A 24,167-nucleotide genomic window follows, 5' to 3' on the forward strand; every position below is an offset into this window, starting at 1 on the left:
GGTGCTTTGGGTTTGTGCTGTGATAACGCTGGGCTGAGCCGTGGCTTGTGGCTCTGTTGTCAGACCTGAGACAATCACAGAGCAGACACTTGATTATTAATCAGAAGAACAAAGTGAATACAAATTAAACAGGGGAAAAAAAAAAGTATTTAGCGTTGGATTTGTTCCCTGGTGAGGAAGATGGAAACGCGACCGCGGGCGAGACCTGGAAGACAGACAGGGCTGAAGCAGGTTGCTCCTTAAAGGTTGAAGCTGGAGGGAAAGGCACCGAGATGGATGGAGTAGCTGGCAAGAGGTGACAAGAGGAGATGGCTAAGAGGGAGGTAGCGCGGGTGTTGGTCACAGCAGAGTGACTGTGGATTTCAGAAAAGCGGTGAATGGCTACGTTACGCAGAAGGGCCTGGATGTACCTGTGTTCCCAGAACAGACCTGGTTCTCCATCTTCTCGGAGGTGTCTCTGTTCAGTATTTTTTCTTCTTCCTGATACCAACTTCTTTTTTTCCAATTCCTTGAACATATGAGGGAAAGGTGGGGATGCTTTACACACCCTTAGTTATTTCGAGGATGTTCAAAGGCTGCTTGGCATCCTCATTTGAATAAATGTATCACATTTATCAAAGAAGACATCCAGATGTGTGTATGATATCTTGACGGAGCAAAGTAACTAAAGGGAGCGTTTGGTGAATTCCGAATTTGGGAGGCTGTTGCTCAGAGATACACCATTTAGCACGCAGGTATATTTAAAAGAATATTAGCTGATAAACCACGGCTGTCGTCTCAGCCCTCTAGCTGGCGAAAACAGCGAAAGCATCAAAACCCCTCCCAAACTGGTGGTGGCAATGCCTGTTTCCGTGCCACATCTGGTTGCGCAGGCTTTCCCAAGCAAAGGACTCCGTACACACTCGGGAATTTTGTTTCCCTGATGCACTGGGAACCCCGTGCGACTCGTCTTTCCCCCATCGAATCGCGCAGTGCTTGACTCCATGCAGGTGAACACTCCCTGCCTAAGCCCACCTTTAAACACTGACCTTTTTTCTTTCCCTCCGCCGCATCATCTCCCGCTGGTTCCGCAGCGGTCGGGCAATTTCGCACGACAATCTCGACAGCCTCAATGTCACGGCCCCGCGGGCACCGTCAGCCCCGACAGCCCCTGCCCAGCCTAACCCGAGCCCTCCCCCGAGCCCCACCCGCCACCCAGGACCCCTTTTTGCCTCCTACCTCGCCTCCTGCCTCACCTCCGGGCTGGGTTTCGGCCCCCCCTCCCCAGTACGCGCGGCTGAGGGATAAAACCGGGTGGGGGAGGGGGGGAGGGGGCTTTGCCCCCCTTGACCTTGCAGCAGGCCACCGACGGGCGTTGCCGCTCCCCCCGCGGGGATGCTCACGGGTGGGCCCCGACCACCCCGGCTGCGGGGCGGGACGCGCCTCGGCTCTGCAGGGAGCAGATCCCCCCCCCCCCCCCCCCCCCTTCGTTTCCTCGATTACCCAATTTAACGGTAAACGCCGCTTGCCTCACCCGTGCGGCGCAGCCCGTTACCGTGAGCAGGGGGGATGTCGCGGGTGGGTGGGTGGGTGCGGGTGTGGATGGGGGGGTCCCGCCTGCCCTCCCTCCCCCCCAGCCCCGCGCCGCTCCGGAGGAGGGGTGGGATGCCGCATTCGGGCGGGAGGGGGGGGGGGGGGGGGGGGCATGGCGGTGCGCTGCGTCCCGCAGCTGCGGAGCGAGGGTTAACACGCCGGGAGGGAAAAAACGGAGAATTAAGAGAAAAACCAACAAACCGCGAGGCTGGAGCGCAGGCTGGCGTGTGAGGGTTTGCCCCGAAGCACGGGGAACCCGCCGTGCCCCTGCTCCCTCCGCGCCAAGGGCTTTGTGCGACCGCGGGGGGACAACGCGGGGGGGGCTCCAGCCCCGCAGCCCCCCGCCCCGGCAGCGGCTGCGTGCTCGGCGCGGCGTGAGGCGCCTGAAGCCCCAGCGCCTGTTTTTTCCCGCGTGGGAACGCAGGGGGGAGCGGGGCTCCTCGCCGACCCCCCCCTCCCCAAAGCCCTCCTTCCCGTACCCCTCCATCGCGGGCCCCTTCCCGTCGGGGTGCCCCTCGCTGCGGCCGGGGGTGCGGGGGGCTGCGGCTGCCTCCGGTGGGGGGGGGCGGAGGGGTACCGGACCTGCAGCCCCGCGGGGGTTCCCCTCCCCGAGGTATTTTGTTTTTTTTTTTGTAAGGGGGGTGCCGGCGGGGGTAGGGTCTCAAGGTGCTTTTTTGGGGGAGTCCCCCCCCCCGCGAGCTTAAAAACCCGGGGTCCGCGCGCCCCCTAAGCGCGAGCGCCGCGTAGCGCATCCCGGGAAATAAATAAATAAATAAGTGCGTGTGGCTCTTTTGAACTGCCCACAGACTGTCACAGGGAGGGGGGGGGCTCGGGGGGGGTGGGGAAAGAGGGAGGGGGGAGCGAGCGAGCGATGCGGAGGCAGCAGGCGCGGCGGCAGCGCTCCGGCAGGCAGTAGCCGCTCCGCTCCGGGCCAGCCAGCAGCAGAGCCGCAGCCCCCGGGCCCAGCCGAGGGGGGCTCCGGGCTACCTGGGACTCCCTTGGTGACACCACCCCCCCCCCACCCCCGCAACAGCGTGCGAGTACACAGAGGGGCAGGGAGGAGAAACGCGAGGAGGTAAGAAACGGTGTTATCACCTCGCTTGTGCCGCTCACGGAGCAGACCCCGAGAGCTTCCCATTTTTTAATATATATATATATATGTATTTCCCCCCGCCGTGGTGCCTCGGATGCGGGGGAAGGAGAGGTGCGTTCGAAGCGGGGGGAGCGGGGAGAGAGGAGCGGGCGCGGAGCCGAAGGGCTGCTCCGTGGGGTTGCAACGCCCGGTAACGCGTTCGCGGGGGGGGGGGGCTGCGATGGGTGTGGTGGGAAGAATCGTGGTTTATGCCCCGCTTCTTTTCGGTGCCTCGAGCCTGTTTCCAAAGGGAGGCTGCTTAAAAAATAATAATAATAATAAAAAATATTAAGAAAAGGCACCCCCAGACCCCTCCACGGGATGAACCGCTCGGAGAAGGAGCCGCGCCGCGCTCGGGAGATGGCAGGGCGGGGAGGGGGGGGCGGCCGGCGGGGCCCGGAGCGGGGGGAGCGCAGCCCTTTTTTTTGGGGGGGGGGGGGGGCCCATTGTGGCCGGCGACAACGCGATTGCTCTGGGCGAGGCGGCGAGGGAGCGGCGCGGCCCCGGCGGTCACGCGTGGACGCGACGGCGATTTTTAAGCCCCGCTCTCGGCCGGGGGGGGGGGGGGGGGGTTAATGCCAAGATTCCGGGGACCCGCCTGGGCAGGGGCTACGGACCGGCCCCCCCAAACCGGCGGGGGCCATCGCTGCCTCCCCCGGCACCGCTCCGTCATGAATATTCATCGAACGCCGCACCCCTCTTTCTCGCAAATCCCCCCTCCCCCCTTTTTGCCTCCCCCCCATTCCGTTCCCCCCCCCCGCCGCGCCGCCTCCCCCAACGCACACGCGTGTCCCCCGCACGGGACCTTCCCCGCGCCTCAGCCGGGCGTGGCGGCTCAGGTGGGGGGGGGGTGAGGGGGGGGGTGACCGTATCCTCGCCCCCCCCACCCCGCCCGCGCCTTTGTCTCTGCCCGGCGCATGCGCGGAGGCGGGGATGGGGCCGGCGGCGGAACAAAGGCGCCGCGCGGAGACCCCCCGGGTCCCCCCCCCAGACCCCCCCTCCTCGCCGCCCCCCCCCCCCCGACGGGGGGTCTCCGTTGGCGGGTCCCTTTGGGCGGGGTGCCCCTGCTGCCGGGGGGAGACCCCCCCCCGTGTTCTGCGTCTCCCTCCGCCGCCGTGGGGGGGGGGGAAGGGGATAAGGCAGATATTTCCGTGCCGCAGCCCGCGGAGTCGGGTGGCTTTGTGAGCCCAGCGCCGTCAGCTGCCGGGCGCGGAGGGGCCGGTGCGTCTGTCGAGCCGGAGCTGGAGATGGCAGAAGGGCGTTGCAGGCGGGCTCCTGGCCGGAGCCTGCTGGGCAGAGGGTTTCACGGCTTCCCCCCCCTCCCAGCATGATGGACACTGGCTGGAAAACCCACACCCCGGGGCCCCTCGCGTGGCGACCACTTGGCAGTCCCAGTGTTTTCAATGAAGGTCCCTTCTGAAGAAGCACTGCCATCTGAGCCCTGTCTTAATCACAGAATCACAGAATGGGTGGGGTTGGAAGGGACCTTTGTGGGTCATCTAGTCCAACCCCCCTGCCGAAGCAGGGTCACCTACAGCAGGCTGCACAGGACCATGTCCAGCCGGGATTGAATATCTCCAGAGAAGGAGACTCCACAACCTCCCTGGGCAGCCTGTTCCAGGGCTCCGTTACCCTCAGAGGGAAGAAGTTCTTCCTCATGTTCAGATGGAACTTCCTGTGCTTCAGTTTGTGCCCATTGCCCCTTGTCCTGTCACTGGGCACCACTGAAAAGAGTCTGGCCCCATCCTCCTGACACCCCCCCTTGAGATATTTGTAGGCATTTACAACATCCCCTCTCAGCCTTCTCTTCTTCATGGTGAACAAGCCCAGCTCCCTCAGCCTTTCCTCGTAAAATGTCCCCTCTCTGCTTGCCAGAAGCTTGCCAGGCACCACGTAGACCGGTGGCCGGGCTTCAAACACCCAGGTTTTGTTTTTTTCCCCCGGTGTAGCTGTTCCCCATGAAGCACGGGAGCAGCGGGAGCATGGGGTGGGAGTGCCGTGCCAGGGGAGGATGCGGCATCTGCTGCTGCTGCTGTCACCAGTGGAGATGCCTTTTGTATTCGGGCTGTTTCTGAGGTTTTCAGGCAGACCCTCCAACCTTGGGGGGGGGGCAGAAGTAAGGGCACGACCAAAGGTTTTTGCGCTCGCTGCCTCTACTCATTGTCTCTGAGAACTTCGTACGAGCTTTGCTTTGTGGTCTTCCTACCTACGGCATCATATGCAGTGAGTGTGGCGGTTTTTAGTTCCACTGGAGAGCACCAGCTCTGGTCTGTGAACGAACAAACCCAAAGCACGGGGAAAATCGTGGTGGCTCTGTCTATTCTTTGTGTGCTGCGTGTATGAAATAGCTGATCGTGTAATTCGGGAAAATAGTACGTAGCTGCCAAAAACCAGTCATGCAGCAGTATTTTTCTGTCGATATGAACCTCTGAGCACACTGTATTCACTTAAAATAAAAGCAGCATTAAAAGGTAAAACTGGTAAAATTACTGTTGTAGTCATTGCGTGAAGCAATGATCAGGTGCTTTTTTTTTCTCCCCCCACTTGCCTGTCTCTCCATGCTTCTCTGCGTTTGAAATGCAACAACCCCTGAAGCAACCTGGTAATAAAAGACTGATTTATTTCGGAAAGCGGCGTAACTCTGGAGCATGCCCTGTCCCCGGGACTATAGCGAGAGCACACGCCGTAATTTCAGAACAGTCTCTAGAATTATCTCTAGTCCTCAGGTATTTGTGGTTTTTGGTCTTTCAACATTATGGCTCTGGAATAAATTGTATTTTCCAAGTGAAGCTTCTTGTGTTTGTGCTGTGTTCCAGTGGTAGCTTTGCCCCATCTACAGAACCCTGAAGTCCTTCAGCAGAGCCTCCTGCGTGCAGGACAGCTTCCGTCTGACCAATGCTGGGTTCTTCCCTTGTGCAGGCATCCACCCAGGCCCCGATGGGACGCACTGAGGGACAGAAGCTGGTTGCAGGGCAGGAACAGGCCTTCCCATGGTATCTTGGGAGAGGTCCGTGCGGCTGCGTTCTCAGGCATTCAGCTACCGTTGAGCTACTAATTATTTGGAAACTTGCTGCTGAAAGTTGATTTTACAGTAGTTTTGAAACCAAGAATTTCAGGGTATTTCTCTTTTTTTTTTTTTTCCTCCATCTGCAAGAAGAGGATACTACATTGGTATGTACACATTTGTGTGCAAAACCCTGGCTTGATTTAGGTCTGTAGGTGTAAATGTAGTGTCCTTGGGTGCACTGTAAATTTAATGGCTAAAATCTGAGTTGTTCAAGTAAGGAAACTGAATGCTGTTCAAATACAGTGAAGAGTTACCAACCAATATTCAGGGCCCTACTTTGGTTCCTCCAAGGGTAGTAAAGGCAGGCCATTTTGAAGTACTGTGCAAATGCACTGAGACAGCTTCATAACTAAAGAAAGAAAATTTAGGAAGGGCTTGAGTTGCTGCTTCTGTGTCGATCAGGAATGACAAGAATGAGGTAACAACTAGAGAAACCAAAGACGTTTCTGAAAGCATTAGAGATTTGGTAATAGAAACCATATGCAGCATAATGGAGTTTTCATGCATTAGTAGGAAATGCTTTAAAGATTAAATAAAGATGGAGGGGGAATAAGGGAGGAAACACCTCGTGCAGAATGGAAGGGTCTTTAAAGTCTTCTCTGCAGCATCCTGTATCTTGTAGCTGTCTGTCTTAAAAGCGTGATGCCAGCTAAGCTGCTTACTTGAAGATGGAGAAACGAACTCTGTTAGTATAAAAATGTAGCTGTTGGTTATCTGATATGAAAATTCATAAGGTTAAAATAGAAACTGATTGATAGCAACATGATTCCTCAAACATGAAAGATTCCTGACTTGCCAGATTCTGAAAATAAAATCCTTTGACTTTCTTCAGCACACCAGTAAATGTAAAGAGACACTGATTAGGAACACATGTGGGATGGTCAGGTTTTGCCTGGGAGCAAGATGTGTAGTAATTCCCTCTTAAGTATGGTTAATGGAATTTAACTCTGAGGAAACAGTTTTATTAATAAAAACCTTCTGTCTTAGGATATAAATCAGAGGCCGGTCTCTTTTGATGCGTTTGGTATTGTGCTCTGCAGAATGGAAATTAAGTAGGCTGTATAGCTGATCTGACTTGCTGGGTGTAGGCTGCTAAGTACCTCACCAGTGCTGTAGTGTTGGGAAAGCCACATGCTTTTTAGTCACATGTTGCATAGTTTAGATTTTAGCCCGGTAAGTAGTGCCACGTATGATTATGATCTGCTGATCCATGGATTTTATTTTTCTTTACCCTGCAGGAATTTGAATGTCTTTTCAAAAGATCTGATTTTATGTACACTGCCCTAGCAGTTGTTCTGAGCAGCATGCACTTGGTGGTTAATGTAAACCGTAGGACTGGTGGTAGGAGCTGCACTTTGATTAGAGACTTGCAGTCCTTACAAAGGATACAAGACTGAATGTGTAGTAAGACTGGACCTTAACCACCTGCCTTTTGCTACTTACAAAAGTATGTTGATGGATGCTCGCTAATGGTGTTGCGATGGTGGTTGCACTACTGAGGCATTGGCACGAAGAGGGTGTGAATGAAGTATTGAAGCATAACATTTTACACCAGGCAAAAGCCGAATAACTATAACGGCAAAGCTTCCTATAGGATTAATTTTAATGGCAGAAGTCTATGCCATCATGACTTTACATGACAAATGGAAGTCACTTCTGTACAAGCAGTAAAATCAGGGGGCTGCTGGCCATCTCCTGTTTCAACAGTCCTTACGTACTCAATGGGGTGTAAAGCATAACCCCTGCAAAAGGACAGAGCCTGGGTTTAGCCTGTGAATTTATTTTTTTGCTATTACTATTTTCCTTATGTGATTTTTTGGTGAAGGAGGGGCTTATACTCAAAATTACAGCTTGACGTTATTAACTGTTTTAAGGTGAAGCAGAGGATGGTCACATAGCAGGATGCTCTAGATGTGCATCTGCTAGACAAGTTTAAGATGATTGCTGAACTATGGAGGAGAAATGAAGCAAAATTATGAAACAAAGAATGGATTAACAATAATAGAACTGATACGTGTCTCTCTCATCTAACTACCTTAGAAAAACACACACAAAGCAAGCACAAGTCAAGGTGTAAAAAAAAGTGAAAACCCAGTTGCAAACATGTGACCAACATGGGAGAGTAAAACCATGAGAAACCCTCTGGTACATCTGTTTGTCCAAGATAGGCCGGAGCCTGAGAATTGCTACGTCAGCTTCCTGTAATCGTCCTTCCTCAAAGCAGTGAAGCGCGTCATTTGGGGAGAAGGCAAACAAAACCAAAACCAGGCTAGAGGTGGTATAAAACTAGGAGTCTGGAAAAAGGCAGGATGAAACTTGTCACCGCTGGATGCGATGCTCAGATGATTTCGGCATTCCCCGTTCATTTGCAGTTTCCCGTTGCAGGCATTTTGGCCAGCACTGGTAACTGCATGGTTGACTTCTGCTACTGATTGTGCTGAGCTGGTGGGAGGAAGCAAATTCAGTGAGCTCTGAGGTGGTGAAAACAGCCCTTCTGGGTTTCTTGCCATCACCACAAAAGCTGAGGCAAATGGGGAGGATAAGCTACCTGCTCTGACCAACAGGTTTCAGAACCAGATGGGCTGAAAGAATGGGGCTCCTCCTCCAGCAGCATTGTTCAGCCCTGTGTGCGAGCTCTGCACCAGTGAATAATGTACAGCCCATGCTGGGAATAGCTGGTCTCACTGAAGGGTGCCTTTTCAGGTCTACAAGCCCTGTGAAGTGAGGGAGGCAACAGCTCCCCAGAGTGTAAAAATGAAAATCTGGCCAGATTTTCCAGGCGCTTCCATTCCAAACTTTGCTTGAGGTGGAGGAGAGTTTACTGCTGGTTTGTAACTTTGTTTCACTAGGAGCTTTCACTAGGAGCATGTGAGGCCTCTGTAGTGTTCCCGAGTCCTCAGGATAGCCCATGATCCTGTAATTCAGATGCCTAAATTCGCAGACTAAAGCATATGTGGAAATGTGGGAACTCTTTCCTTGTTTGCAGTCCACACGTGTTCTGCATAACTCCAGCATTCACGGCTAAGAGCATCCTGATGCCTCTAGAAAGCTGCATGTAGGATGTGAGAGTTCAAGGAAAGTGACAAGCTGTCCACACAGACAATTTTTTCTGATGGATCTGATATCATTTTCAGGGAAGGATTTTGGTAAGAAGGATTTGTCCATGCTCTGTTCCTCTATGCTGTTCTCTTTTCTCATTTCTTACCCTTGGGGTCCTTCACCTTGAAGAAAACCGTTCTACAGTGCAGAGGTGTCAGCAGAACCCTTTTAAAATTCTTGTGGCCATCTGACGTTCCACCAGTATTGTACGTTTTAATGATTTCCTCAGTGCTGGTTTCCCTAGGTGATATTTAGAGGAACACTCAACTTTCTGCATAGTAGCCCATGCTTTACATCCAGTTGCTTTGAACTGATGACATTGCCTTAATGAATAATACTTTTAGAACCTAGCTAAGAGCTGCCGTGTACACTGAAATGTGATAGCTAGCTGAGTGTATACGCTTCTCCCATGAACGTGATGTTGAGTAAAAGCTTCAACAGAACTCAAGAAAACTAATATTACAGTATTTTTTTGTAAGCACTAGAGTAATTCTGAGGTCACTGAAAGTTCAGCTGTCATGCTCTTCTGTGGATGAGTCAGTGACTGAGAGGTTCATGAACAGATTACTGGTGGTGATAGCAAGAGAAACGTGGCACTCCTCATGGTGTCTCATTCCTGACTGGACAATACACTGTATTGACAATCCACTACAGCACAATGCCTTGAAAGCGGCCTTCAGTGCTGAGGTAGGCTCTGTTTCCAAGGGTTCAAACATTAATGCAAATCACCTGTGGGTGTTTTTGTAAACATCTCTCAAAACAACGCTGTCACCAAGGCATTATGGAGAAAAGCAAACATATCAGTCAACAAATGACGAGTATAATAGATCTCCCTTGCTTGAAGCAGGATAAATAGTGTGTCTTTAAATACTTGCCATCTCTGTTCTAACTTAGAGTTGACATGGGGAGGATGGTGTCGATGGAAACGAACTGGCTTTGTGTGCTCTCCCACAGCCATTGACTGGGTGAGGCAAGAGACTGAATATCTGAGTGCTTCACCATCTAAAACACAGAGGTGATAGGGAGCGAAGGAAGTTCTGCACTGACAGGTTTGTGGTTTGGGAAAAAAGTCTATCCAGGAATTTGCTGTGAAACAATGACAATAAATTTACAGTCTGAGAACAGAAATATTTATCTCAGCAGCTTTTATTTCCTTTCTACTTAAAAAATGATGCTCTCTGGCACATTTTCTCCTGGTTAAAGAAGCTATTCAGTATGCTTCTTGATAGAAACTTTGTATTCTAACATGCTGGGATATGCCTTATTATCTCATGCATGTTTGCGAATGTGTCAGTAAAAAAAGTTCTGGCGTCTTCAAGCTAGTACTTACTCATTTTTCAGCTAGCTTTGGCTCTGTATCCTTCCTCGCCATGTTACTGTAGATCATTTATCTGTATTTCAGTTATCACAGTGGTTATGTTGCCATTTCCCTTGGTTATCCTTTCTAGAAGTCTATATTTTCATCTGTGAACTAACTCAACCTGTTTCAGAGAAAACCTTGTTAATCACACAGTGACGTGCAATATATGCATTAGCAGATATGCAGAACACAGTAAGGTCCATGTCATAAGCTTAGGTGCGTGCTGCCATTCCTGTGTAAGACGGAGGCATGAGAACAGAACCACTTAATGCAGAACTTGAATCCTAAACTCTAAAACTAATCCTACTAGACCCCAGCTGTTTGCATGGATCTAGTTGTTCACTACAGTGAGATCATATCAACATGAGAACTTGCTCTTAAACAAAGTTTTATGCAAAACCTGCGACAATATGGAAATCTTGGAGCTCTGCCAGCCAAAAGCATTCAACACTTAACTTCTTATCACATGAAGAAACATTAATGTGATTTCTCCTTCTGCTGACTGAAAGGGAATAGATTTTTTTTTCCTTTTTCTAGATTATTTTGGTTTTAAGCAAAACTGGCTTTTGAGTTAATAAAAAAAACCAAACACCCAAACCCAACCCTGTATATGATAGCTTGTGTTGTTAGTCCTATTTTCAAGAAGAATTAAATTTGTGTGATTACTGTAAGACATTAAACAAATTGCTGCAAGATCATAATTAAACTACATTAGTGAGTTGTGAAACCTTCCAAAAGACACTTTTAGGGGAAACACTTGGTATTATAGCAGACAAAGCTTGTCTGTCAAGCTGTGGCTTTGCTGGGCTGCATCTTGCATGAAGGCCAGTAGCTGTCACAGTCGTATTGGCTGGAGTTTGTTTCGTACAGAAACACTTCTTTGGATCCGCTTCTAGTTGCTTGAGATTTTCATTGTGTCCGAATAAAGCATAACATCCATCAGTGGTGGAGACGACAGCATGGTTGCTGTGCAATTTGTTATGAATGCCATCAAGATGGGGGCCATGTTCAGGCCAAATGAGTTCACGACGGCAAACACGTATGCCTTTTTTCTGAAGTACGAGTTTGTAGCTACAGAGCGAAGACACAAAATAGCATTTGGTTGCTGTGGAGGGTCCCCACGTAGGGGGCAGAGATCTGAAGTGGATAGATTTAGATCACCTCCTGTACACTGAGCTCCCAAAGAAGACCAAAAAACTCAAAGGATGTTATTTTCATTAGAATTACAACTAGTCATCTCAGTTAATTAACTCCTTAAACAGAGAAAACTTACAGAGGAAAGGTTTATTCACAGCTTGATCTCTGCCCACGAGCCCTTGCAAGTTTCAAATAATAATGTTGGTTTCAAGTACGCAGTGGTGTTCTGCACTGGAGCAAATTTCCACAGTCCTCTGTGGTCCCAAACTTCCTTTGCAACACCTTTGGGGTCTGCCTGTGGGTCTGCTATATGCTCCTCACAGCATTTTTACAGTTTTGTTCCTGGGCTGAATCATAGAATCATTAAGGCTGGAAAAGACCAACCTCATGAAGTCCAAAATCTCTTGCCTGTCTCACCCTGCTGTTGCTGGAAACCTTCTCTCCTCTGAGCAGCCTCAGGGACTCCTCCAGGGAAGGAGCTCCTCTGGCTGCTCTGTCTTCCCCTTAAAACAAACAAATAACACAAGACTGTCTACGGGAGCCTTCTGTGCTGTCTTGCAAACACGGTGGCTTTGGTGGGACTGCATCCATGGGGCATACATGGTCTGAAGAGCCAGTCATCGGCTGCTGTGCTAACGATGTTCGTTGGCTCCATGCGTTGCAAAGGAGACCAAATTGCTACCTTAATTATTACAAATGCCCTGTTTTATCTTCATTAATCCAGCCATATGATTCGGGTTCCCTGATCCAATTAGCTAGGGAGACAGTTAAATATAACTTCATGTATCTAGGTGCATTCAGCTCTTTGTGGTTAAATCTGCTCACTGTTCCTAAGAGACTATATTTCAAAGTTACGGAGTCACAGCCGGGAATACCTCCCAGCTGCCCTTCATCTGAAAGGAAAAAATACAGAGAATTCATCTTAATTAACATGGTAGATTTTTTTTTTTTAATCTTAGCAATACACCTCATAACTTACAATCACATTAAAGCCTTTCATGGATAAAAGGAGGCATCTTTCTCTGTTTTGCCACTAGCAACCAGCAAGTAACTGTGTTGTACACGAGAAATGGGATTTCCACTGTTCAAGTAGATAAACATAACTTTAGACTGTATGTGGGAAATATTTGCCCTTTGCTCTACAACAGATGGAAGATGGTCAGTAACCTGAGTTAAAATAAATTGAATAATTTGAAATTAATAAATCACAGGAAAAATACCTTGTCTGTGAAATCATTTCTAATAAACACAGTACTTGGTAGTCATAAATAATATGTGATCAGAATTAACATACAGAAGATTTTGTTGACCAGAAAGGGACAACAAGAAAAACAGAGGTCCACTCCCTAGTTGTGCTAAGCTTTTGCAACCAAAATAGAATAAATTGCCTTTTAACTGCCCTAAAAAGGACATCTAAGAATTTCCTTCCATATACTGTGCATGGAACATTTAAAGATCTTACTTGCATGGGTCGTATGCCACATAAAAGCGAGATAGCATTCAAGTGGATGCACATGTAAACAGTAAGAGTGATCAAACAGGAGCTCGGAATGAGCCAATGAACACATTGGTTTTGTGCAGTGTGAAGAAGAGAATGGTTATATGAAGAAGAGGTAAGGAAATAACAGCGAGAGATCACTGAAATGTAACTCATCCTGCCTTGGGGCAAGAAGAGAGACTATCTAGACTTCTCTTGAGGTCCCCTCCAGCCCTAAGATTTGTGGGATAAGGCACATGGGGAATGCTTGGAGTGAGCTTGTTGAGTGCAGAGAAATGAGCTCAGCTGAAACAAAATCATTCCCAAGCGTACTAATTTATTGGCAGTGTGTCTGAGCTCTGTTAAAATAGAGATCAAAAGATAAGCCCTCTGCTAAGATGCTGTATAGACATGGTATACACTAGAAAGAAATACACAAATAAGGCTTTTCTGGAGCTGGCAAGAGGAGATTTCATTTATTGATGCTGAACAGCATGGGTTGTTAAATGGAGATTTCTCGTAGCACTTTTGACAGAATTCCTGAAATGTGCTGTAAGTTTGAGGCTGTTCTTCAGATTGGGGCTGATGTGCAAGAGGGGCAGTAAAGCTCACAAAAATGATGGTGGCTTTTCAGTTCCTAAATTTTATTTCAAGACCGTGATATGTAGTCTTGTGGGTACGTTTGATAATTTTACTTTGTAAGCCTAGGATGAAATTTTGTGACTGCATCTGAGGACAGCTGTGTAATTCTGATTGATACGACACTAGGGTGTTTTTTGTTACTTAATCTATGGGCTGCAGAGACGTTTGCTGGGTTGTTCCACAGATGAGTGGAGAATCAAACTGCATAACAAAGGCTATACACACGTTTTCAACACATGGTTGCTCAAACTTAATGGCATAATAACAATGGCTTTGAAGGTTAAGCCTGATATAAATTAGGCTCATTTCTAAAGAAATGCTTGGTGTGTATTCATAAAAGCGTTTGAATAGACTTAATGTTTAGCTGAACAAATATCTTTGTACAACCTATCTTTTGGGTGCAGGTGGGCAGCTGGAATTCCTGGTTCAATAGCAGGGGCTGTCCACGCTGCGGCTACTTGGACTGCGTGTTTGAAATCAATCACCCTTTTTGTACCTGAGGGCAAACTGGGATTTATTTAGTTTCCATACGTGCTTACTGGAAATAGTGTTGCGCTCTTAAGAAACACTTGCGGGATTTGTACGTATGTTTCTGTTTAATGAACCAGATTCTTGGCTAGCTGCCCATGTCTTGGTGTTATTAGAGATGAGAAAATGCTCACCTTCATTTAGCTGCTAATTGTTAGAATATTCAGCGACGTGTGGATTTCGAGCTGCGCACAACAGTCTGTTGGCATTTTCTGAAGCGAACCTTTCAATTAGGGAGGCATGTTTGGGAACAGCACTAGAGCTGTGGGCTTGATTCCGTTTTGTTGTTGTTGATCAGTGAGCATTTGCTTTGAATCTAGTTGAGTTGCACTGTTAAAGTCAGAGCTGTGAGCCGCTAGAATTCCACAGTAATTTGGATGGTTGAGTGGGCAGCGCTGGTTGGGTCTAATGCTCTTAGGTGATATAACAGTGCTTGTGTTTGCAATCGTAATACGTAAGCATTCATCAAAACATTAAATCCCAGTGTTCTGTCATCAGTTTGCTTTTCTTCCTGTCGTCCTCCTTTGAGAAACCAGTGGTAGGTTGATTTGGATAGTATCGATGTGGAAGGTGAGTTTCCTGCTGCCTGAAGAGGAAGAAGGGTTGTCTTTTTAGTCTATGGGAGGTGTGTGCAGCAATGCAATTCCATGTTGAGTAGATAGGTCAGATAAAATATACCTTAGGTTAGGATTATTTTGGTCAGAGACAAAATCCCTGGCATGAGGTCTCGTTTATATGAATAAGCTCATATAAACTGGCACAAAAGGCTGCAGAATAGCCTGCAGAGCAGAGAATTTTTCTCCAGGACATGGGCCTGTACGTGAGAAACAGCAGACCTAGTAATTACAGCAGCGAGGGAAGGGAGCGTGTCCTAGACATACCAGGCTATGCAAGCTAGTGCTGCTACGCAGTGATGTGTGCTAGGGTAGGCAGGGAGCGTATACGAGTGTGTGCACAGGCAGTGCCCTCTTCCCTGCAGTAGATCTCTGTGTGAGAGCTGTTGAATGAGGATGGTGGGTTAGGGTGGTCGTGGGGCTATTGCAGCTTGTCCTGGGGTTTCAGTCAACATCCTGCATCTGAGCTGGCTTCGGCTGTGTTTTGGTGGTAAATCTGGTTTCGATAGAAACTGGTTACAAGTGATGCAGCCAAGCCTGTTTCATCAGCTGCCTTACGGAGCTCTGCAGTGCAAGCAATAGGTAAGCAAGATGAAGTACTAAAAGTGACCCCGCTGGGACTTCATTCAAGGGTTGATACGCCCTAGAAAAGAGTTTTTATCTTCAAGTATTTTGTGCATGCTGATGTTTAAACTCCAGAGCTGGGCTGATTTGTCATAAAGAAATATCTGACATGTATAAACCAGATATGGCTGGCATAATTAGTCTGCTTCTACGAAAACCTTTTCTACTGAAGAGACAGGCCATTGAAAATAAACATGAACTTTAAAATCAGCTGTCAAGTTTGTATTTCAGGATTAGAGTATGCTTTTGAGACTGCTGTCTGCAACAGTGGGGTAGGAGAAACATTTCCATTTTCTACCATAGGTAGCTAGACACTTAATAAAGAGTACAGTTCATGGGAATTTGAGGTTTAAGACCTAAAGCAGGCAATAGCATAAGCCTATCACAGAATCACAGAATCACAGAATAGTAGGGGTTGGAAGGGACCTCTGTGGGTCATCTAGTCCAACCCCCCTGCCGAAGCAGGGTCACCTACAGCAGGCTGCACAGGACCTTGTCCAGGCGGGTCTTGAATATCTCCAGAGAAGGAGACTCCACAACCTCCCTGGGCAGCCTGTTCAGTGCTCCGTCACCCTCAGAGGGAAGAAGTTCTTCCTCATGTTCAGACGGAACTTCCTGTGCCTCAGTTTGTGCCCATGACTATGGACTAATGAATGTTAATTAAAGAAAGGCATATATCACATGCCTATTGGTAAGGCACCCTGAGGATGTGCATCAATAAGAAAACTTGTTGCAAAAACTATAATGTGAATTATTTGAAATCTGAGTATATTTTAATAGATTCTGTAGCTTCCTGTGTAGTACCACACCCTTGGCATTTTTTTCACCAAATGGGAATTATCATACCAATGGGAGGAAATAAATAAAACCCTATCAGCAGTTTCTAGTCAAGTAAAGACTACTTTTGACTTCATAATTTTTATTTGCATGTAACTTTTTTTAAAAGATTGTCGTAAAAAGGTTTGAGATTTGGCCATGACAATGGAGCTGGATGGGATTCTTTCAATGAAATGTTTTCTATTGGCAAATGTTTGAGTTCTTGCAGCTCAAATTCCATAGGAATAATTATACAGGTTTCTATTTCTAGCTGAAAAAAACCCAGACTTACCCAGTTTGATCTGGCTAATGATGCATAAGAAACCCATGTGGACAGCCAAGATTCAAATTTTTGCTCTTGCTGATTCCAACTGCAGTATTAGACTTTACTCCTATAAAACATGTGAGTAACATATTCAGCAGACTACTGTCCACTTTTGGTTGGGTCAGTCTCAGCCTCTGCTGATGGAGCTGGCTACTCCATGCTATAAAACTGCCAATTGGCAAGAGGACGTCTCTGGTCTAAGCACTCACCGAGGTGTTGAAAGCTGAGGTTCAGGTCTGAACTGGACAGAGGAGAGGTGAAACATGCTCTTCTATAGGTAAAGTGGCTCTCTTTAAGCAAAGGGTTTAAACCTGTGGCCAATTTTTTGCCTGGCTGCGAAAGCTCATGTAAAATGCCATAAATACCGATCTTTTGGGAGACTCGACAGCTTTTTACCATGTAGCTCTGGTACAAAGCCAGTTTCTTTATTTGGATTCATAAATTAAGTATCTACTCCTTCTGCCGTTTTGCAGTATTTTATTTGTAGGTGTTTCCAGGAAGATGTTCCAGTCCCCAACTGCCAATGAAGTGCTTGGCACGAATCTTAACCATGGAGCTGGTCCCGCTACTTTACGTTATAGGCAAATTACATAGCGTGAAAATTTAAAATTTACATTACTGTGTGTGGGATTTTTTCCTTATTTGAGAAGTAATCCCATCTACGGTGTTAGATACTTCCACCTCCAGGGTGCAGGTAGGACAGCTGAACTGAATCGGCGGCTCCTTAGGGTGGGCTGGCTGCGTGCTCTCCCCTGCTTGCTTTGTTTTTTTCTGGCTGGGCTCCTTTTCTCCCAGCTCAGTGAGCTGAATCACCTCGCCCAGGGCTCAGCTAAGAGCCAGACCAGCTGCCAGGGAAGGACAGCGGGCAGTGGGCCCATCCCACTTGAAACAGCAAGCAATTTAATGTGCCTTAGCTGTATCACCTAAATACACCTTCATTTCAAGATTATTCCTCTATAAGCATGTTTTTTATCTAAACCCACGTTTTTAAGAGTATCCATCTTACGACTAGAACATGGAAACATCACATTACAGAATTTAAAAAAGACTGCATAAGCTTTTGCAGATTAAAACCAGTTGTGAAATCTTCCAATAAAATGCTTTTTGGTTTAACATCTAGTAAGTGAATTTCCTCAGTGCCAAAGGGCTAAATTTGCCCTAGAATCACTGTATGTCTGAACTGACAAGTTCTGAGTTCCAGTGTGGGAAATCAGAAGTGAGATAACTCAGACTGTGACCTCTAATGACCATCTGCATCTCTTACATCCATATCTATTCTGTGTAAATGAAGACCAACTCTAATCTTAAGATTAATTTTTTTTTTGTCTTTTTAAGTTGTTTCGATTTCCGTAAAAGCAAGCAATAACCCTTATGGCTTATGATGCAATTGTTTTGTTTAGATGTGCATGGAAACTGATGTATAAAACTCAGGTGTGAGTACAGTGGTACAGTGAGTAAAGGGATGGCTCGGAGCACCCGACACTGCTGTGCCTTGTGCCTGAACTCTCAAGGGATATTGTGATCCTGGCACTGTAAGACACCTGCAGAAGGCTCACTAAATTCTTACTTTAATGTTGTCTTTTGATTCAAATATTAAAAATAGTGAGTAGGTTGTTAAGATAAAACTGGTACAGTGGACTGGAAACTTGGGTTCATACTTTCAAGTGTTTCTTAATGTTCGTTTAATGCTGACTGGGGGGAGTTGGGGGGATTTCCATCAGTTTTAATCAAGGGGACTACATTTTAATTCCTAGTACGTATTTATGATCTCGTCAAAGGAGTTTTCTTTTTGTTGTTGATATAAGAGTGACTCATAGTTTGCTTCAAAAGAGAAAGGATATTTTAGCCTGACAGTTTCATCTGTAATTCCTGATTCCCACTACAAAACAGGTTGTTGAGACTACAGGTTGTACTCCTTGATAGAATTAGTGCAGTAAAGCAGCAGTCAAAACGTGCTGCACATAATGAATTGCTGCACTGGTTCTGGTTGAATCCTTTATATTGCAAACAGCAACTTAGCACTTTTTATGAAATGTCTTATCCTGTAGATAGCTGCTCAGCATTGTTTATGAATATGTGTAGTTTTCTCACTTAGTGTACTTACAAGATGGCTATAAAACTGAGCTTCATTTTGTATAGGTTTTTCATATGTATGTCTACCGTGTCAGCCATTTGGCTGCAGGAAAGTGGTACCACTTGCTCGTGGGAGGGCGAGTTAGGACAGTTAGCCAAACATGAGGCAGTTTGTCAGGACAGTGAGGTAAATGCACTTGTGTTAAGCTGTATTTTGTGAGGTGAGCCCAGTTATCATATTATCTTTTCATACAGTAACTCATTGGGTGCTTCCTGCCTACCGAAACTCCCTGAGACGTGTTTTCTACCATGTCCCGAGGCAATACAGTAAAAAGAAAGCACTATTGATGGGATTTTTGACAAACCAACAGCAAGTAAATTTCTTTTCTGATTTTATCTGGAAGTGGAGAACAGTTGAACCATTCGTAATCCATCAGATCTACAGCTATGGATCCATGATTTTCTGCTCATTTATGTTGCAGCCATAAGAATGGGAATACATCCCTACTGCATTTGGTAGCTTTGGAAGTGCAGGAGTTAGCTCTGTTCCCAGCAGCACCATAGCCATGCCCATGAGGAAGCTCTGCGAGAGCTGATTTTATCCTTCTGAGAATGTTTAGCCAGCTCTTGTAGAATTTCACATGTATTTTACCCTGCCACTTCCACTAACATGGCACTCCGTGCCCCATAGTTCTGCCTTCCAGCTGAGTGTTTCGGTACTGGTTCCAGTGTCGCGTTGCCCGGAGCAGTAAGTGTCCTTGTTCCATTCTTTTCAATTGAATTAAATCAAATTGAAATAACATGGAAAAAATCAGTGTTAAATATGCCAGTTTAACCTTTCATTATAAAGCTTTCATTATAAATCTCTTCAGAAATGCTGATAAAATCTAACAGACTTTCTTAACTTGAACCTTAAATAACTGAATAGTTAGAAAATGGCAACAGGAGAGATGACAGTAACGATGGCGATCCCACTACCTTATATTTGCACACTTCTGCAAATGAATGGCACTGTAAGGACTGAATCCATCATGCATATGCTAATGGGTCCAGTGTCATTCTTTCAGCATAAATAGTCAGCATAAATGCCATTTATAGCAAACCAGTGTTCCCTCTGTCACAAAGAACATGACACCAACCCCTGTTTTCTAGTGGTTTTGCTTCTGTAAAGCAAACTCATATTGAATGAAGGAATTTAAGCTTGTGAAAAATGGGATATGACTTATACTCAGGTAACAGGTATATGGCTAAGCTTACCATCCCTGATATAAATGCTAAAAGCCATCATGGAGAACAGGCTGAAAAAAGCACTTTGTTCTGATCTCGTGAAGCTTTCTGGCCCGACCGCCCCTGGGCAGTGCCGTGTTCCTTCTTGGTGGGGAAGCTACCCAGCGTGGGGGGCGTGAGGGACTGTGCCTGAGGGCTTACTCACCTGAGGGCCAGCTGCACAACCCCGCTGCCAGGTCGGAAGCTGCTTCCTTCTCCTTCTGCCTGTGAATTTTACGGCACGCCTACACTGCTGGTGCTGCTGGGATGGCTCTGTGATGCACCACTCGTTTCGAGTTAGCTCAAGGCACACGCTAGGGTTGCACGGCAGCACGGAGCTCAGCAATCGGCAGAAACCGTGCGAGCAGCGGTGTGAACACACCAATATTTCGCCCACACTGCGCTTTGGGGGAGCCCGTGTGACCCCCAGCGCCTGGCGCAGCTGGTGTTAAAGCTGGGCTGCACGCGTCTGCACCGCAGATGGTCTGGTACGAACCTACGCCCGATGAGGTGTTAGAAGGCTCCAGCTTCTCACCTAATGCAGGTCTGGCGGAAAATCCATTTGTTAAAGAGACTCTGGTGCCTATAGAGGCTGCTGCCTCTGAGAGGAAGAAAGGTGACTCCTTGAGAAGAACTTCTCGAGGCAAGGAAGAACCTATATTTGTTTTGTGCTGAAACTCAAGTGCTAATCAAACCTAATCACTGCAGAAATCTAATCTGAATATTAACAGCCCTCTGTGCTCTTTTGCAAGGACAAACATTTCTTTCTAAATCTCAACAAAGCAAGCTTTTAATGTGGGTCAAATGGAAATCCTGTTTATTAAAAAGCTGCTAAAGGCAACTAGATTTTTAATTTCGATGGAAGAGGCTTCTCTGTGACCCTTGAAGGCATGCCAGTGGACTCTTCCAGCACATGCCTCAGTAAACAACAACTGAATCACTGAGGTACTCTAACAAGGATTGATGTGTCCACCCAATTAGAGGGGTATAAAGAGCGCTCCCTTGAAATTCTGGGTTCATTGGGGTTGCTCTGCTGTTTCCACAATCTAGCATTGAAGCATTTCTTCAGGGGTGTTGCTGGCCTCAACAACTGGCTAGTGTGCATATCCTAGCTAAGAAGTACAAATTTTGTACAAATATTTCTCCTGTGAACTAGTCAAACATTGAAATGCAAAAAAACCCCAACCAACTCAGAATACCAAAGTCAATTCAGTTACTAGTGTCTGTTCAAGCTAAGAGCAAGACCTGCTCCAGACTTAGCACTGCTGGAAGCGTGATTGACTCTTTAAACAACTGTTTTCAGGGGCTTACAGTTTCTCAGTTATACCTGGGTTTAATTTTCTCATGCCTAAAATATGTGCAGTTTTGGGAGGTGAGAAGGTGTAATGCATCTTGTATGATATGATTAATGCAACTGGTCAGATGGAGCAATGCATGGAAAACTCATAAAGTATTTTGAGACTGTTTCCTCTTTCTCTTGGAACAATGTGTCTATTTTCCATTTTAACTGTACATGTAACTTACACTGCTTCAGAAAGAGTTTCCTTACGTCATCTTAAAAGAAAATTAAAAATTAGACCATTTTCACACTATACAGAATATTCTATTCCCAGACAAATAGCCCAATTGTTTGCACAGAACAACACATAGAGTAGCCAAAAGAGGGACATCATGCAGATCAACAATAAAGCAAAGATCACAGTATGTTTTGTTTTTCAACCAGCTGCTGCCTCAGCAGTCGTGGAGCACTTCAGGACTTCAGAGGGTCTCTTGCAGGTACTATTTAAAGATTCAGTCTGACACAGTGTGCTGGCAATTTGAAAATCCCAGACCATGCTTCCAGGAAAAGTGTGTCACATTATTATGTCTTAAGATATTTAGATACTGGCACTTGAAATTTCGTTTCCTAGACCATAAAGGAAACCCTGAATTTATTAGCAAATTGCCTAGGCCAAGCAATAGATCATTACAAACCAGCTGATTAAGACATTTCGCTAACAGTTATAAGGATGCTTTAACTCCTCCTCTCTTGTGGCTTCTTTTTATCCCTTCAGCGTGACCTGGGCCTTAGTAGGGATTGTAACTGAACTGTCGTTAGCAGTTATTTGAATTCAGCTACAGTTATAAGCCTGGATTATATGGTGTTTTGAAGCCTTAGTTCATCATGTGTGATGGTTCTTACAGCGAAGGGCTAGTAGCGCTCTGAAACACACTCTTATTATGTAAAAGGTGATTTTTCTCTCTTCTGTAGATTTTATAAGAATTGAAAACCTGTTGTTGCAGTTCTTACCGAGTCGCTTAAGAAACAACGTTAAATGCATAAATTAAAAGCCTTGACATCTGCCATTGGTGGAGAAAGCCAAGCTCCTCCATGCTCTTAATTACCCACTGAAGATAATTAGCTGACCATACTTCGGCATGGTTATCATACCTCAGATGCCACAGAGATGAAAATAGTCTGAGAATTTCTTTGAAGCAAAGTAAAGATGAGAAGTGTCAGTTAGAAACAGGTTCTGTAAGGTACTGCTTTTCCTCTTTGTGTGGCCAGAATCCTAATATACCATGTGTTCAGTGAAGCCATTCTTGACATTTAAAAAAATTGTAGATATTGAAATTGATTTAAGCCGTTTACTGGAGCCAGTAACTTCGAACTCAGATCTGTGCTGCTTTTAAGCCAGGGAACCTCCTTGGCCTGTCTTTTGCCAATTCCTGATTTTTCACACCCAACACGACTTGACTTTATTAATAGATTCCCTGTGTTGGGGATGTTTTGATCTTTTATTTCCACTGTTTATGTAATCGAGTCACTGACCCACTGTGGAAATTCAGTAGCAGGCAGCTGTGACACAGAGTGTATGTGCCTTATGTCACTGGCCTTCGTGTCCTTAAACTTAAAAGCTGCTGCCTGGCCATGACTCTGCTTGCCAAACCTGCCTGCTTGCCAAGTCCTTGAGGACATAAAAGAATCAACGTGTTTTCTTAAAATTAAGGCTATTTTTTTGGTGAGGCTTTCCCATTAGAGTGGAAAAAAAGAAAAAAAGCAGCACACTAAAATATTCTGGAATGACTTCAAAAAATGTCCCACTACAGTAGTGTGTGAGACCTCTGTATTTAAAATAACCTTAATAAAGTTAAATACTAGAGTGAATGGAAACAGATGAACCCTGTGCTTGTATTTAATCCATTGCTGTCTGCCAATATGTGAGGTTTTTTGTAGTGCTGGAGACTGTTTCACCTCTGCTCCGCTTGGGCAACTGCCTCGGGGCTAGACCAATGTAATGGACAATTCTTCATTATCTCAGATAGTGGGAAAGGAAAAAACACAGATGAGGAAGGCTTGGTGGAGAGAAGTTTGATTGTATGAAACTCCTTGTTTTTAACTCCTGTTCAGTGCCAGACCTAATCTAGCTGCCTCCAAGTCCTCCTGAATCTTGTCCCAACCTACATCAGCCCTTTGGGAGGCAGCATGCAGGTGCAGACAGCTACTGTTGATCACTATGGAGATAGGAACAAAGACCAAAATGTGTTTGTATGAATTAAGAGTTGTCTTGGTGCCTTGAACAATCTCCCTTTTATCTTCCTCCCCCCGAGACCATCCAGCCCCCAAACCCCAAACCAAAATAAGGTAGCAAAGATTGTTTCCAGCTGGGGGCTCTCAACCCAGGACTGAATCTCTTCCAGTCCCCAACAGGGTGATTTTCCCATGTCTGACACGTCTGTGTTCCTGTTCTGGGGACGTTGCCCTTGAAGTCTGGCACGATTGTCCTAGCCTTTATCATAGCAATGGCCTCTTTCAAACATGTTGATTTAAAGTGCAGAGCCCTCCCTAGTTAACTATTGGCACAGACATCACTGCCATTAGGAACCCCTCTTGTATGGTTTCCTCACCCTTCTCCCAGATCCTTCATGTCTTTGGATCTCAGGGCTTTTCCTGCAGTCAGTTCCCATCCCAGTTCTACTTCTTGTGCTCCCATATGGTGCGAGGTCGTCCCAGACCCCTGCTCGACCATAGGCTACCCCTTGCGCTCAGCTCTTCTCCTTCGTCCCATCTCCCTGTGTTCACTCCTGCCTGGGCACAACTTAGGTGAGAGCCTGCCTGGTGCTGCCCGGGCTCACGGGAAATACACTTCCAACAGACACAGCAAAGCTCGCCAAAACCTTGCGCCACGGCAGAGGATAGTTTGTTCTGGCAGGCTATCTGCGCCACAGTCTGCCAGCTGGCAATGATTCTTTTGTGTACTTGTAGTATGTCCAAAATACTGGGTCCTTCCTTACTTTGGGTTAGTTTGAAATTCCTCGCTTGCATGGGCTAAATTTTGTCGCAATGGTTTTTCGTTGAGGGCTGTAGGAATGGATGGAGCCCAGTAGGCACACGCTGAGCGCTGTAACCAGTGCAGCAGCTCCTTGAGCAACGAGCTCCATTTGTTCATTGACC

At 46.6% G+C, this 24,167-nt stretch overlaps 1 protein-coding gene across 2 annotated transcripts in view; it reads left to right on the plus strand.

The window, feature by feature from the left end:
• Window positions 1-1,512: 1,512 nt before the first annotated feature.
• Window positions 1,513-24,167, plus strand: part of BASP1 (brain abundant membrane attached signal protein 1) — a 57,466-nt gene continuing 34,811 nt past the window's right edge. Inside the window, exon 1 of one of the 2 annotated variants that reach the window (XM_075417125.1) lies at window positions 1,513-1,535. The gene's annotated coding sequence lies outside the window, so the exon portion shown is untranslated. Of the gene's footprint in view, window positions 1,536-2,403; window positions 2,648-24,167 lie in introns of those variants that run through there. The other variant, XM_075417123.1, reaches the window with a different exon arrangement.

The sequence above is a fragment of the Opisthocomus hoazin genome, chromosome 3 (genome assembly GCF_030867145.1).
Source record: "Opisthocomus hoazin isolate bOpiHoa1 chromosome 3, bOpiHoa1.hap1, whole genome shotgun sequence".
Classification (NCBI taxonomy): domain Eukaryota; kingdom Metazoa; phylum Chordata; class Aves; order Opisthocomiformes; family Opisthocomidae; genus Opisthocomus; species Opisthocomus hoazin.